The sequence below is a fragment of the Malaclemys terrapin genome, chromosome 4 (assembly GCF_027887155.1).
Source record: "Malaclemys terrapin pileata isolate rMalTer1 chromosome 4, rMalTer1.hap1, whole genome shotgun sequence".
Classification (NCBI taxonomy): Eukaryota; Metazoa; Chordata; order Testudines; family Emydidae; genus Malaclemys; species Malaclemys terrapin.
In genome coordinates this window covers 110,622,802-110,639,698 of record NC_071508.1, presented here as the reverse complement: position 1 = coordinate 110,639,698, position 16,897 = coordinate 110,622,802, and the positions used below count along the sequence as shown (strand labels likewise).

Below are 16,897 nucleotides of genomic sequence, written 5' to 3'. Positions count from 1 at the left end.
GTCCCTGCTGGGCCCTGGAGTTTTTATAGCATAACGAGGAGGCCTCAGAGAGAAAAAGGTTGAGAACCCCTGAGGTAGAGAACATGAAAGGCATCACTAAAGGGAGCAGTCATCAGACCAAAGGTCAAAGTGGATCTAGTCAAGCCATTGCTTGTCTCTGTGATGGAGTGTATTGGCCCTTCAGCATCCAGAGTGGAATCCTTCTGGACTGACAACACCCACCTTAACCTGGCCCCAGCCTTCAGCATCTCTGCTGCTACTACAGTGGTTCATCCAGGATCCATGGGGTTTGTTTGGCAGGTAACCGGGATATCTTGCCAACTAGGGCTATGTAATGTACTGACTTTGCTCAAGCAGGGCTGAAGGGGAAGTGCAGAGACCAGCCAGGCGTCTCTGAATAAGGACACTAGAGCAGATAGCTGAGGCAAGCATGCTCCTGCTGTTTGTGCTGAGTTATTCTTGTTCCTTAGTATAATTGTTGTCTGTGACCCATGATATAAGGGTCCATCATAGGGCTTATGTTTTTTGTTTGGTTTGATTTGTCAAATGGCCTATCATAAATCCAGTGCTCCAGCAAGAGAAGTGTTTGATCAACCAGAGGGACTGCCGTGTCTTTCCTGAAGAGGCAGAATGAGTTTGGTTATAGCCACATATGGCGAATGATCATCTCTGATTCTGCTTGAGGTTTTAAAAAAGGAAGACGGTACCTGTGACACAGAGGCCCATTGGTGGTTCATTATTCTGTTTCAGCAACTCTTGTGAGGCCTGACATACTTGCTGCACCTCACACACTGTTGTCATTATATATATTCAAAAGGTGGAAATTAATATAACTCACTGATCATTAATATTCCTGCGTGATGTATGTATGTGGTATGTATAAAGAGTTATGGATATGTGCTAGAATTAGGTTCTTAAAATGTTTTTGGTAAGCAATACATATACACAGCCTGCCTTAGACAAATGGATGTGTATTTGCTTGTCTGACCACCCTGCAGCCAAAGAAGGTACATTTACAGACAAGGCAAATAAAGCCATCAACCTACCGAGTGGGGGAGATAAACCCTGTCTTTATAGTTAGAAGGCTGATCCTCAAATGATAAGCAATTGAATCAACTGATTGTATACAATATTACTGTAATGTAAATGTGTATCAAATGCTCATGACACACTGGTGATTAGCAATAGACATTTCACAATGATAACACTACATGAGGAATTATGGATACTCGTTGTTGTTGTTCTGCTTTAAAGCAGTGGCTCTCAAGCTTTCCAGATTACTGTACCGCTTTCAGGAGTCTGATTTGTCTTGCATACTCCCAAGTTTCACCTCATGTAAAAACTACTTGCTTACAAGATCAGACATAAAAATACAAAAGTGTTACAGCACACTAGTACTGAAAAACTGCTGACTCATTTTTACCATATAATTATAAAACAAATCAATTTGAATATAAATATTGTTCTTACATTTGTGTATAGTATATAGAGAGGTATAAACATGTCCTTGTATGACATTTAACTTGTACAGACTTCACTAGTGCTTTTTATGTAGCCCATTGTAAAACTAGGTGAGTTAATGGACCCCCTGGAAGACCTCTGTGTACCCCCAGGGGTACACCTACCCCTGGTTGAGAACCACTGCTTTAAAGTCTGTGACCAAGCACCAGGAGAAACAGATTTTCTTCCAGACAGGAGGGAAGGCAGCTATTTACCTGTTTCCAGTGCAAATCAAATTAAGCAGTTTGGAATCCTAACAATGGAAGCCCCATTTACATATGAATCTGCAGGGGGATGGGAAGTCAACAAGAAGGGAAGAACAAGTAGAAGTCTTCCTGCCCCTTGTAGGGGGGGTCAATGAAGTTTGGAAAGAGAGCATGGTGTCTGCACCCCAGTAGGAGAGAGAAGCTGGTCTGGGCTTACTTTTCAATGAATACATTTCAAAGATTTACTAGGCTATAAAACCAAGGGGGAGAGAACCCCATAGTTATCCATCACTTGAGGAATTCAAGGGGCCAGAGCCCTTGGAACCACAGAACATTGTATCCTTCAGCCAAGGGGGTCAAAGTCTCTGGGAACTGAGTTTAGGTGAGAAACCTGCTTAGGCAAGGATTGTAACTTGCTGAAGTTGAATTTTAGACTTGGAAGTATATGTGTACTTTTGTTTGCTGTGACCCTTTCGATCTTTGTTCCCTGTGCTTGGTGTCACTTCATCCTATGTCCTTTTGTTAAATAAACTTGTTTTACTGTAAACCAATTCAGGGCTGTGATTAAAATAAGTGTTTGTCAAACCCCAGTTAAATAATGAGCTGCAGCATATTGTCTCTTTACTAGAGCAACAAACTTAATTATGTCTGTGTGTGTTCCAGGAAAGGGCTGGACGCTGCAGGGAGATGTCTCTGGGGAGCATGAGTTCAGTGGCTGTTACCTGCAAGGCCAGGTTTGGAATGGCAGGGTCCTGAAGAGTTTGCTGACAAGGCAGACAAGCTGGTGTGTCAGGGAGCTGTCACACAGCTTAGCAGTAGCAAAAACTCTTGCTGAGGGGAACACAGTAACTCACAGCTCTGAGAACCTCAGCAGATTGTCATATTGGCAGACGATTTTGGAAAAATTCAGGACTAGGAGGTGTTGGATTAACTCTGCAAACAGTAACTGGGCAGTGGAGGTCAGGGTGTGACCTGCTGGCTGTTGGGGTCAGGGCTGTTAGCCATGGCTGCATAGCACTGAAGGCACCCAGAGTGGCTGAGCAGGCAGTGACACAGCCCCTTATTGGTGTGGGTTGAATCCCAAAATGTCACAGTACCAAAACGGGTAAATCCATAGTTACTGTAAATTCAGTGCTATGTGCAGAACAATAGCCTTTCCCTTGTATTGAAGATCTCTTTACTTTTTAGTTATCGGGCAGAAATTTACCAGTTCTGCTCTAGGGTGGGCATAAGGAAGGAAAGACCCCAGGAGCTGCCAACGATAGTGACAAATATTGGGTTGGCATCAACTTTGTTCCAGAGGGCATTTGGTCTACGTTGCTGACACCAATGGGCATCAAAGCCACAGTGGATGCCACTGTATCTGAAAATGTGAGTTAGGTACATTCTTTTTCAGGGATTACTGAACTATTGTGGGTACATCATTTCATCTGGCAACAGTAAAAATGGATCTTTTCCCCAGTCTTGTCCTGATCGTTCCTTGAGCTACAAAGCTGATAAGGTGAGAAGATACAGACATAGCAGATGCTGTGCAGTTCTGATTTTTGGACTTGGGCCACATGAGCAGACACTAAGAAAATCCGACCAGCTCCCACCCTGTTATTTCAGATGGCTGGAACTCTCAATTCAGTCTGGGTGTCTCTAATGGGGTCTTATGCCGTGTTGCTGTAGTTGCGTTGGTCCCAGGATATTAGGCAAGGTGGGCATTACCTCACCCACCTTGTCTCTCTATTATGGGATCTTTGCATTTTTATTTCACTAACTTTAGGCTGAGCTGCTGTGCCTTCTTCATAACATACCCTGCCGAATGCTGTATGCAAAGTATATTGTCCTAGAGCAGTGGTTCTCAAACTTATTTGATCATGCCACCCTTCTTTGTGTCTGTAGTAGTTTACCGCTCCCCCCAGGCACCTGGCCAGTAGCCTCTGCTCTCCAGCTAGCCAGTTCTTAAGGCGGAGCAGTGGCTGCTGGTCAGGTGCCCAGCTCTGAAGGCAGTGCTGCCACCAGCAGCAGCAGAGAAGTAAGGGTGGCCTGGTACGGTGTTGCCACCCTTACTTCTCTGGTGCAGCTGGCAGTGGCGCTAGGGTGACCAGACAGCAAGTGTAAAAAAATCGGGACAGGGGGTGGAGGGTAATAGGAGCCTATATAAGAAAGACCCCAAAATTGGGACTGTCCCAATAAAATTGGGACATCTGGTCACCCTAAGTGGCGCTGCCTTAAGTGTTGGGCACCCAGCTAGCAGCCACCACTCGAATGTGCGCAATAAGGTGGGTTTTTTTCTTCCCCCCCCCCCATCCTAAAGCTTCTCATGCCCCCAAATACAATCCTCCCCCCAAGTGGGGCGTGGCCCCTCAGTTTGAGAACCTCTGTCCTAAAGTAATTGTAACCGCCTGGGTTGGATCACACCATTGATGAAGGGGGAAATGATGGTAACTTGTCACGCTATGAGCAATATGTCAGGACTGTTGCTCTTGTAACCGTGGTGGTAGCCCAAAAATCCATGGCAGTGTCTTCATGTGCATTCTACTGATCCTTTGAAGGTACACATGATTTTGGCAGCTATTGTTTTACTCAGAGCAGCCAGAGTCCTGTGTGATAGTGACTTTTATTATGTACTTATTAGTTTTATGATAGGAATAAGAAGATGCAATCCCAGCCCCAAAGACCTGTGTTATGTCTCATTTCAGACATAACACAATGAAGTAAAGTATGTAAGCAGTAGAAAGGAGTTGGAGGGGAAGAACGGGGAGACAACAATAAAACGATGCAGTAACTCGGCGCAGCTAGTGCAATGGTGCATCAAAGCCATTGATTTTATATATACAATAAATAAATCTTCTTGTAGGCTAATTTCTCGTAGGTGTTGTAGAAGTGAGTCTCTAGGTGGTGGTGAATGAAGAGAGTGCAGTGATTTCATGGACCAGCTCAGGAAATTTTTTCTACATCTACTGAATCTGTACTGCCTGTGAGAGGCATAAATGTTCAGCAGTCATGTTCTGCCAGAGCAGCTAGTAAGTGACAATGGACTTCGGTTTGTATTGCATGAGTTTGAAACTTGCATGAAGATGAATGGTGTGCGTCACATCAAAAGAGCACCATACCAGCTAGCAACAGCTTAGCAGAAAGATCTGTCCAAACAATGAAGCAAGCACTGTGTTTCTCAGAAGGAAGAGCATCTGTCCATAAACGCTTGCCTAATTTCTCATTATCTTGTTGAAACCGCTCATGCCACTGCAAAAGAGCCTCTAACACCGCTAATGCTCAGTTGACAGCTGGGTACCTGTTCTGATTTACTGAGCTCACCCAGAATGACAAAGGTGCTGAAAGAACAGGCACAGGTAGATCAACAGGAAAGACCAGTAAAAAGTAGTGATTTAACATGAGGATGTGCAGAACTAGCCTGCAAGTAGGCGACTGCCTCTAAATGGGCTCTTGCTGTGGTTATTGCCAAGCCAGGATCAGTGTGGTGTTCACCCGCGGCAGGAACAGAAAATCATCTCCCATGCCAGGGCTTGTGTTGATCAGCGTTTAGCAGCACCTACTGAATGAATCAGTTGAAAGTTCAAGAGTTTCTGTTCTGGAATTTGTGGATGATGGTGAGAGGCCCCTTGTCCCAGACACTTGCCATGCCAGAGCTTTCTCCAGCACTGGTATTACTGGATGAGCTGATGTCACCGTCTGCTTCCACATCACTAATTCTTCTCAGACATTGCTCTTGCGTGCTGCAGACTGTGACGGAGGTCCCAGTTTCCGTTCCCCAGGCACATCTAATGTGAGTCAGATTATTTCCCTGTTCTTTGACATCATAGTCTGGAGGCAGAAGAATTCCAGGATTAGATGCGAATTTGATGTCGTTGACCCTATTCTCTAGCTAACAGTTCTGTTAATGGAGTATTCCTATTGTGGGGCACATGTGATTTAGGTATTGGAGTTCCGTGTGGTTTTTTCATAGTCCCTCCCCCCCCTTAACAATATTTGACCTTATAATTAGACCTTAGACTTAGGACATGTGTTCAATATTTTGTGTCTCTCCATAGAAAAAATATGAAGGTGTATTGACCTGCCTCAGTTTCCTCATCTATGAAATAGGGATAATGAGACTAGCCCACTGTTGTAAAGTGCTTTGAGATCCCTGGATGAGAGCTAAGTATTAACCTGGTTCATCTTTGTCATTAATTCTCTTGAAAGTGGGCTAGAAGGGGAATAGGCCCTGCTCAGCTATCTCCTTTGTTTGCAATCTTTCCCCACCTTGTGCTTTTGCTGGTGTGATGCTAAGCCTGCCAGTGCATGCCTGACACACAGTCCTGGCTTCTGTAAAAGGGAAAGGTGGGAAGATGAAATATATTTGGTGAAAGTGTGGGGGAGCAGGGAGAGCAACTCCTCCTACTGTACTGCCCAAGTGCTGGGTATTTTGTCTTTATTATGGTTTGCAAATGAAAACAAACAAGGTACAACAAAAGATAAATTGAGGGTGAGGAATTGAAAGGGAGGCTTTGGAGACAGAAGAGCAGGAGAGAAAGGAGTAAATGAAGACATGAGGGCACAGATTAACAGAACAAGAGTGAGTGTGAGGAAAAGAGAAAATTGTGATTTTTGGAATCTACAGAGGGGGGAAAAAAGGAGGGAGAGAGATGTGGGACCTGAGAGGGGCAATGGTGAAGAGGAGGGAGCTGTTCTCTTTGAATTAGTTGTACCAGGCAGACATTCACTGTTCTACCTCAATTCAGGACTATTGATGGATTATTGATCTTGGAAGGTAACAAAATAGAATCTAGTGGAGCTCTGCACTTCTGAATAGCAAGGAAAAGCTGATATCCGAGTACAGAAGGGGTTTGGGGCTAGTTGGTAGCTTTCAGTGTCATGAGATTTTGGATTTCTGTTGTGTTAACTCCATGCGGTGGAAACTGTTGTTGGGATGCCTGGAAGGGCAACACGGTATGTCTGGGAATTCAAGATTAGTCCAACATAGTGAGATTTAAGTTTTTACAGATGTAGAGAAACTCTAGGGACTGACAAAAATCATTTGCTTAGCAGAAGTGGCAGTGCAGGCCTTCTATGTAGGTGGAGAAATCAACTGAACCGAAGCCTGACTAAATATTGAATAATACTTATTTATATAAAAATATTTTATTTATAAAACCTTAATAAATAATGCAGCCAGGTTCATACAGTTTTCATATAGAGGTGGAGAAGCTTAAATGCCAGCACTGAAATTAAAGTGCATTACAAACAGCAATGCTGGACAGCACTTGTTTAGTTCCTATCAGGGTGTTGGAGTCTAAGATTTGGGGATTGGTTTCACATTTGAGCCAATTCTATGAACTCTTTAGACAAGTGTCTTGAATTTCGTTACTTGATCCCAGCATGTGCACCTGTGGTAGCTGCAGCGCTCCCATCACAACTTGGAATGACCCTTCGCAAGAGTCACCTGCAGATTTTTCCATTTGGTTTTCATGGTTTCACCCTCTGAGTCATTTTCTGCTTTCAGCAAATCTGCAGCTTTTTTTATCCCCATTGACAGCATCAGTGCTGCAAGCAGTCGGTTTCAGGGCCAGCTGGCTGGTTGCTGACAGAAGGCGCTGTGTCTGAAGACAGGTAACTAAAAACCCTGGGGGATATTTTAGGGGAGTGGGTTTCTTCACAGGACAGGTGATTGTTCCAGTCTGGGTTTGTGTACTTCCAGGCAGCTCCTCTCTTGTGGAAAGGATCTCTGTTGTAAGCTTTCTGGCAACACAGCAATAAGTCACACCCAGGTGTATGCATTACATGCTGCTGGTGCACTGTGAAGCACAAGGTTGAAGGCAAGTCCTGTGGAGGAAGGATGGTTCTGCAGTTAAAGCACAGATCTCCGAGACAGGACTTCTGGGTTCCCTTTGGGGCTCTGACAGTGGCTCTCTCTATTATGTTGTTACGGCACCTCTCTGTGCCCCACAGAGCATGAATGGGGGCATGAACGCAAGCAGAGGAGGGAAATACATGTGACTGTTCAGTGCTCTGGGTCCCTCCAGCCCTCCTGGAATGTGTTTGGCAAGAACTGAAGAGTGAAATAGGATGTTGTGGTCCTCTGCTCAGCAACGCAGCCAGCAGACCTGGCCCTGCTCCTGCTGCAGCCATGAGCTAACAGAGAAAGGAACAGGAGATGAGGCCAGCACAAAACAGCATAACAGAGTGTTTGGGCCCCAGGGAGAATGTGACACAGTGAGTGGCTTCAAGGCGGGCACGGAGGAGAGCAGGCAGCTGGCCGGATGCCTGAGCAGGAGGAGACGGGCCCAAATCCTTATCTGAGATTAACATGCAAGGACTTTCTTCCCAAACCAGAGATTTCAGTTCACCAAATCAAATGTCCTTCTTGTAAGGACTCATCAGAAAGCTCTCACAGTGGGAGATGTTCAGGGATCCCTTAGACCAATGGTTCCCAAACTGGGGTTCGTGAACCCCTGGGGGTTCGCAGAACGTTACAGGGGGTTTGCTAGAAAAATTTCACTAATGGCGGACAGAGGACCCTGGGCATTGGAGACAGCAGGTGGGACCCGGTTGCAGGGCAGACATCCCGAGCCCTGCCACCGTCAGCGGGGGAGCCGGCAGCCTGAACCCCAACCCAAGCCCCAGGGAGAGCGGGGCCGGGCAGTTGGGGCTGGCAGCCTGAACCCCAGTGCTCTGTGGGGGGCTGGCAGCCCGAGCCCCAGGAATTTGCCAAATCTCATCTGAAGCCAGAACCACGGCCCTCCAGCCACAACCTCACCGGAAACTAGAGGTGGGTGAAAAATACCAAGTATTTTTCACAGAAAGTTTTGAATTTTTTTCACATTTTTCAAAATTCCCCAAGAAAAATTTACAAAAAAATGAAACGGAAAAATGGTCCATTTTCAAAAACTGTTTTCAAGAAACATTTTCTGATTTTTCTGAAAACCAAAAATGAATTTATTTTTAATAGAAACCATTTTTTTTAAACAAAAGCCAAAAAAAAACATTTTACAGAAACATCTTTAGTTTCTGGTTTTTCTATGTTCGTTAAAAAAAGTTTCAATTAAAAAATATTTTTCAGAGGTTCATAGATTCCAGGGCCCGGCAGTTGGGGCATCCACCACACTGAGGAAATTTAAACGTAAATCCCTGAAAATATTCATTTTTAGGAGGGGGTTCACAAGATTTCACAATTTAGTGAAAGGGGTTCGCGGGCTGTTAAAGTTTGGGAACCACTGCCTTAGACAAAAGGGACTGCCAGAAACTCCACTTGTCAATGATACCAAGGGACCAGCTTCAAAGGGGCCAGGGCTCCATGGGAGCCAACAGCTGTGACAGAGCAGAGCACTAAGTGGGGGAAGGTGGGGGCCTTCACCCCGCTCTGCTGGGCTTATCCTAGTCTCTCTAGCAGCTGCTGGTCCTACAGTGGGGGAGGAGTCTCAGAACCTCTTCCCCATTTTCAGTGACAAAGAGCAGCACCACAGGGGAGCAGGATTAGGGGCTCCCCTTCCTCCCAGGAGCAGCAGAAATTAGGGAGGGTGAAAAGGAAACCCCTAGGCCCTTCACTCAGGCAGGAGGCATTGGGGGGGTGGGGGCTGAAAGCTCTCCTTCTCCACAGGACCTGCCACAGAGGGGTGAGTGGGAGGGAAAAGAGTCCAGAGCTCCTTTCCCAATCAGGAACCAGCACAGGGCTGGAGAAGGGGGCTTAGGGCTTCCCTGAGCCACCTTCTCAGCTCCATAGGTAGCTCTAGGGATATATAGCCTTTCTCTCCCTGACCCCTGGCAGGAGAGATTGCAGCTTGAATTTGAAATTCTCAGCTCCTTAGACTGTGGGTGTGCAGCTCCCAGCTCTGCTCATCCTGCAACAGGCTATTGGATCCCTCCCTCCCTCCCAACCTAACCGGGGCAGGGAGGGGCCAGGAGGTGGGAGCTGAGGCACTGTAAGCACAGCTCCCATCCCCACTCAATCTGCTGCAGAGAGAGAAGAGCTGGTCGCTTCACTCTCCTGGAGGAGCGGGAAGTGGTTAGGGCACTAAACTGGGAGTGTAGCGACCAGCGTTCAATCCCCTGTTCTGCGACACAGTATGTGTCCCCCTGGGTAGGTTTCTGTGTCTCCGGGCCCCCTCTGTAAATGAGGTAATTGCACTTCCTTCCTCCTCACAGGGGTGAGGATACAGGGGCAAGGAACTCAGCTACCACAGTGGTGGGACCCATTGAAATACCTAGGATAGACGGAGGTGTGCAGTAGTTTCAGCTGTCTGAGGAGTGGCCTGGCTCTCCCTGATATCTGAGCCCCCTCCTGCCATTCCCCCACAGATGTCCCAGCCAGGGGAAGAGGAGAGCTTGTATCTGAGGGTGGAACAGTCGCAGCAGGAGTGGAGTGGGTGGCTACAGCCCTCTGAAGAGCACAGCTGGTAGAGCTGCTCCTGGTTGTTGCTGTGCTCCTTGAGACATTTCTGGGGGTGGGGGAGGGACAGTGAATGTGGTGGACATGCATAGGGAGAGTGGAGGGGAGGAGATACAGTACTGGAGGTCCTTGGGGCCAGAGATTGCAGTCTCTTGCAGGATTGCTGACTGAACTCCTATGGAGTACAAGTGTGGGAGACCATGGCTGGGGAGGGGGAAATGGTGGTGGGGCATTACTGGGAAAAGGGGAGCAGAGAGAGGACTGAGCTGGTGAATCAAGGAGGTTTGCTTGCTGCATCACAGTAGCTTCTGGGGTAGCAAAGCTGTTAGCTAATATCTTTTCAAGAAAAATGTGTGCGGCTGCAGGATATTAGAGCCCTCTATGAAGCCTGCTGTGCTAGTGCCAGGGCTCTGCAGACTGAGGTACGTTGCCTAGGTTGGAACATGTCAGCTAGAGGCACTCAGATCAGGTGAGGATGATGGGAGAGATCTTGCAAACTCCCAAGTGGTCTTTAACCATCTTTTGTAAGCAGGCTAATGGGAGAGCTCCAGAAAAAAGCTCCAATGCCACCTGCCAGGTACTCGTACCCTGGATCCCTCCCAGTCGGACTTCAGGCCAAGGCATGGTGTTGCTCTGGTAGATGATCTCCTCCTGACTCTAGAACAGATAAACACACCACATTCATCCTGCTGGACGCCTTGGCATCGTTTGATACCAGTGATCACCAAATACTCCTGCCCCACCTCCAAGAAGTTGCAGGGGTGAAGGGCAATGCCCTGAAGTGGCTCAGGTCCTTCTCAGCTCCAGCCTAGAGGGTGGTCATGGACAACTGTCTCTGCCTTCAAAGCCTTCATCTGCAGAGCTACACAAGGCTCAATCCAATCTCTCGTATTACTCAATATCTAAATGTAGCCATGGGGGGAGCTGGTCAGACAACATGGGCTGAAGAGCCAGCATGATGCAGACAACACCCAGCTCCACCTCTCCTTTACATCCATCGCAAATAGCAGTCTCCCAGCTCTCTGTACCTGCCAGAAACCGGCACCGGGGTAAGAGTGGCTGGCTAAGGCTGTGCCCAGGCTATTCTGAGGTGATGCTGGTCTGAAGAGGGAAGAGCTTTGAAGAACTTGCCTCCTATATCACATCGAAGGCATCTGCTCTCAGATTTCATAGATTCCAAGGCCAGAAGGGACCGCTGTGCTCATCTGGTCTGACACACACCCCCGCCCCGGCTAACACAGACCATAGGACTTGCCCCACATAATTCCTGTTTGAACTAGAGAGTAGCTTTTAGAGAGAGACTGGGGAGTCAGTCTGCAGCCTGAAGTCCTTTGGCACTCCTCCCTGCTATTGGAAGCTGCTCCTTTAAGGGATGAGGGACTGAAGCCAGCCAGCTATGTTCATAATCCGATCAAGCTGGGAAAGCAGTCAGGTATTCTCTAGAAAGGGCTCAGAGAGCTCCATGTAAGGGTCCTGCAGAGTGAGAGGGGCTCCTGCCTCAGGCCCTGAAGCAGGGGGGATTGCAGGCAAGGGAATGGTGGGTAGTTTCAGTGCTGAGCGAGGCCATGGGAAAAGCCTCTGGGTGTTGTATCCCATTTGCGGGGGGAAGAGAACGGTATTGTTTTGATGTTGTGCCTAACTTTTACATTTAAAGAATAAAACTGAGCCCTTGGGCAAGGATCTGAAATCTCTGGGCATGGCAGTGAGTCCTTCATGAGCTGAGGAGACAGGCCAGCAGTTTACAGAAACCCAACTAGCCAATGGCGGCAAAAAATCACCCACTCCAGTGGTGACTGGCCAGTAGCCTGCATTGCATCCTCTCACACACAGAGCTGGCCATGGGGATCCATGCATTCGTGATCTCTAGGCTTAGTTACTGCAACTCATGAGATCCACAAATGAACCAAGAGACCATGGCATAGGCTGCTGCATTTGGTACCAGCTAGGGCTATCTGCTTAGGTAGGTCCCCAGGAGCACATCATCCCAGGCTGCGCCCTGCACTGGCATCGGATTTAGTCCAGTTTGAAGTCTCCATCCTTCTATTTAACCCCCTGATGGAACTAGCCTTAACTCCCTGAGAGATCAATCGCGTCTCCCTCTGGAACCAGGACCTTCAATGACAGCTCTGTCCCGCCAGAACAATGAAATGGGCACCCAATGAGGGAGGCTCACAGGATTTGTGTCCAGACTATGGAGCCAACTATGACAAGACCGAGCACGGACTTGCCCGCATTCAGAACACAAAGTAGAACTCAGCCCCTTAGCGTATCTTTTCCTTGATAACTTCTGCACACAAAGCACCTAACATTCCCTCACATAAACAACCCCAAACCCCATGAACCAGCCAGCTTTTTCATGCATGGGCTGAGAAGGAATAAAGAAAGAGGAAGGTTATTTTTGTTTTTAAATGCTTGGCAGGTGTTGGATACGACAGTAACGGTGACCAGGCAGGTACCTAGATAGATTGTTCATACTTGCTGTGTGTGGCTCACTGGCTTCTGCTGGGGCATCTTGCCCATTCTTCCTCCCTTCTTATGGCAGGATTGTGTGGTTATCCGCACCAAACCCTTGCAGTTGGAAGCCTCTCGGCAGCTCCAGCATCTGTTTCTCCAGCCTCCTCTTTCTTCCTTTTAGTCTCTTGGTAATGAACAGCCCAAAATGGTTAGACAAGGGCAGCAGTAAAATTAGCGATGTGGTAAAGTTCACAGCTCTGCTCATAAATTTAATTTTCAACGAGGCGAAGCGTGAGACAAGAGGCCATAAAACTGGAGAAGCAAAGCTGGTGTCTGATTGAAGCTGCAGCTTTGTGCAGAATTGCAAGCAGCCTCTGTCCAGTGGCCGGTTGCCATGGGGACCTTGCAACAGCAGATGTAGCAAATCTCTCCGTCCCCAGCTTGTACCGAGCTTGGGATGAAATGGCGTGGGAGGGTGGGCACAGCCACTGCTCAGGGACTGCTAAGGCCCTTCCTCATTAGCAGAAACGGAAGCCCAGGAGGTTATTTTATTTATTAATTTCAATTGATATACGTGAAAAGTTCCCATCCTGAGCTCGTGCTGCCTCAGGCAGCCTGTTCTAAACACAATCAATACAAAAGAATAGATTTAGCTGCATCCCCGGAATACCTTGTTGGGACAGTTGGTAGGAGAAGAAAGATTTGAAATCTCTCACTGAAACATGAAGCTAATTCCTTCATCGCCTGCAGGAGGGTTTGATGATGATCCCACTCAAGGCCTCACTGGTCACTGAGGGTACTTCTACACTGCAATTAAAAACCCACGGCTGGCCCATGCCAGCTGACTCGGGCTCATGGGCTCGGGCTGTGTAATTGCAGTGGAGACATTCTGGCTTGGGCAGCAGCCCTAGCTCTGGGACTCTCCCACCTTGCAGGGTCCTAGAGCCCAGGCCCCAGCCTAAGCCTGGATGTCTACACTGCAATTAAACAACCCCACAGCCTCAGCCCTGGGAGCCTGAGTCAGCTAGCATGGGCCAGCCACAGGGTTTTTAATTGCTATTGACGCATACACTGAAACTGACACTGCCCTGCCTGCGAGCAAATGTCTGCACTGCCCACCCTGAGCGATGACCCCACCCACCCCCTCCAGTCCTGTTATTCCAAAGGACAGGGATATTAGTGCTTCCTCCTTCTCTTCACTGTAGGTGTTGGGAGTAAATGGAAAGCTTATGCTAAGTGCATCTCTCCCTAGGGCTTGGAGCTTGCACCTTAGCAAGTGGAGCTTACGCCATGGATCCTAATGCTTGCATAGGACACGGGGCCCATGGGAACACAGAATATAGAGGGGTTGGTCTAGTCTGTTGAATACCAGCCCCATAGCTTTAGGGCACTGATCCTGCACCTGTGCAGTCGATGGGAGCTTTGCCATTGACTTCAAGGGGTGCAGGATCAGGCCCTAAGGAGCAGAGTCTGGATTCCCGCAGCCCTGGGTTGCTGCACCACCCAATTCTACTCAACTGTAGGTGTTTGAGACTTGGACTCAAATTGATAACATTCCTCAGCAGCTGAAATGGAGGCATTTTTCCTGAGCATGGCCTGTCCCCTGGGTACCATGTGAAACCTTTTCCACATTTGAGAACTTGCTCCCCTATGAGCCAAGATTAAACAGAATATTAATGAATATCCATTTTAGTATCATTAATTCAAAGGTAACATTAATTTGCAGTGAAATCCTGGCCCTAGTGCAGTTAACAGGAATTTTGCCATCCGTTTCAGTGGAGCCAGGATTTCACCCTATATGGAGAAGACATTTGGAGGGTTACTGCTCTGCAACAGGTATAAACATAATCTGCCCCAAACAGGCCCACCGACAGCAATTCCGGGCCTCAGGGCAGAACAGTCAATGGACCCCCCCACACGGACACGGTCCACCTGACATTTGGGCTGTGCTGGACCTGCGCTGGCTGGTGCCCAGCGAGCTGCCGGCTACACTGCTGGGCGGGCTCTTCTGGCATGGCCAGGGCTTCCACATGCCTCCCCGGTAGGGTTACCAACTGTCTAATAGCACAAACCTGAAGATCCTTGCCCCACCCCTTCCTCGCCCCTTCGCTGAGACCACGCTCATTCCATCCCCCTCCCTCCATTGCTCCCTCTCCCCCACCCTCACTCACTTTCACCAGGCAGGGGCAGGGGGCTTGGGTATGGGAGGAGGTGCGCGGTTGGGCTCTGGGAGGTAGTTTGGGTGTGGGAGGGGATGCGGGGTTGGGCTCTGGGAGGGAGTTTGAGTGTGGGGTTGGGGAGGAGGTGTGGGAGGGAGTGTGGGCTCTGGGAGGGAGTTTGGATGTGGGAGAGCGGCAGGGGTCGGGCTCAGGGAGGGAGTTTGGGTGCGGGGGGTTGAGGGGTTTAGGCTCTGGGAGGGAGTTTGGATGTGGGAGGGGGTGAGGGGTCGGGCTGTGGGAGGGAGTTTGGATGCAGGAGAGGGTGTGGAGTGCAGGGTCTGGGAGGGAGTTTGGGTGTGGGGTGCAGGCTCTATGCTGGTGCAGGAGGGGGTCAGGGGGTCGGTGGCTCCCAAAAGCGACTGGCACACCCCTCTAGCAGTGGCTTCTAGGTGGGGAGCCCAGGGGGTCTCCGCATGCTGCTGCACGAAGGCACCTCCCCTGCAGCTCCCATTGGCCTCAGTTCAAAGCCAATGGGAGCTGCGGAGTCAGCACTCAGGGTGGGGGCAGCATGCAGAGATCTCCTCCCCAGGGGCCGCAGGGATGGGACGGCTGCTTCCAGGAGCGGCGTGGAAAGAGGGCGGGCAGGAAGCCTGACTTAGCCCTGCTGCGTTGCCAGCGGCGATGGTCAGGGGCCACTGAGCCCTTTTAAATTGCTCGGGTCCCTGAGCAATTGCCCCCTTTGCCCCCCCCCCCATCGGTGGGCTTGGACACAAATCATCGTCACAGAACCCCAATGACCTAAATGAAGGGGATTGGTAATGGGAAGAGGGGCAAAAATGGGCTGGGCATGGGAAGGGGGTTGATAAAGAACTAAAAAATAGACAGCGATGAAATTAAAAACACAGGTGGGATAAAGACGTTTGAAGGCATCTTTTATGCACTGGGAGAGAGGAAAAGACACATTTCTGTGGGGAGAAGGTTCTGACCGCCAGAGCTTCCCACAGCAAATGCACAGTCTAACTGCTGATAGTGGGGTCCCTACATAGTAATGGAGTCTGAGCACTGAGATCAGGTGTTCTCCTTTATTATTTTATGGTACTGTAACAGGCTGGCCTGCCCCTTTAAGGGGTAGGAGGGTTTGGGCTAGTCAGCCCTATTAAATTAGCCTCTTCCTGCTTAATACTATTGATCACCAAATACTCTGCCTGTGCTTAATTTGTGCCAGGGCTGAGCCCCAGCATCTCTAGGTTGGCAGTTCAGAGCCCGGCACCTCTGGGCTGGCTGCGGCAGTTATGAAAGTAAAAAAACTGCTTGAGCCCCAGCACCCCTTTCATTACAAATTAAGCATGACAAGAAGCTGCAGGGGTGAAGAGCAATGCCCTGAAATGGCTCAGGTCCTTCTCAGACCCAGCCTAGAGGGTTGTCATGAGCAATTGCCCTCCACCCCCAGGCCCTCATCTGCAGAGCTACAATCTTAAGAGGAAGGAAGCCCACCAGTGAGGAGCCATGGGAGAGCAAAAGGCGGGCAGAGGCCTGTGGAAGGCTCCAGGCAGAAAGGCCTTGGAATGGTTGCTTGGAACAGAGCAGGGAATAACCCAAAGGAGCCCCAGACAGGCTGAGGGGAGAGATGGAAAAGAGCCTGGGAAGGCAGCAAGTGGGAGAAGGGTGCTTGAAGTTGAAGGAGAGAAGACAGACCCCTTAGGAAGAAGGGGCTGGGCCCACTGTGGGACTGGCCTGGGACAGAGTTTGTGTTTTGTTTGGTTTAGATTTGGATTCCCTTGAGAGGGTGGACTTTTGATAATAGTTTAGCTGGAGGGCCAAGTCACTGCAGCCAGTCACCACTACGTCTGGAGTAGGCTGAAGATTGTTGAAGGGAAACTGAGGCAGGGTGCTGCGATGCTGGATCTTGCTATGAGGGGGTGCTCTGAGGTGGTGAGTCGTATACAGGCACCCATCAGTATGCCAGGTGCTTCTCACACAAAACCAGTCCCTGCCCTAAAGAACATACAGTAAAAGGCCCCAATCCTGCAAGTTGCACCATGTAGGTAGGAAGTCAATGGAGCTCTGGACAAGTGCACTGGTCTGCACTTACCGAACAACTTGCAGGATCAGGACTTAACTGGCAAACTCAACAGACAAGGGGAATATGGACTATCCCAGAAATGGGAGGAGCTGGCAGTATCATAGGCTATGGAAATATAGTTGTG

General features: G+C 48.9%; 1 protein-coding gene across 1 annotated transcript in view; it reads left to right on the top strand.

Moving 5' to 3' along the window:
* Positions 1–6,905: 6,905 nt before the first annotated feature.
* Positions 6,906–16,897, top strand: part of SYNDIG1L (synapse differentiation inducing 1 like) — a 67,445-nt gene continuing 57,453 nt past the window's right edge. Inside the window, exon 1 of the mRNA XM_054027038.1 lies at positions 6,906–7,301. The gene's annotated coding sequence lies outside the window, so the exon portion shown is untranslated. The remainder of the gene's footprint in view (positions 7,302–16,897) is intronic.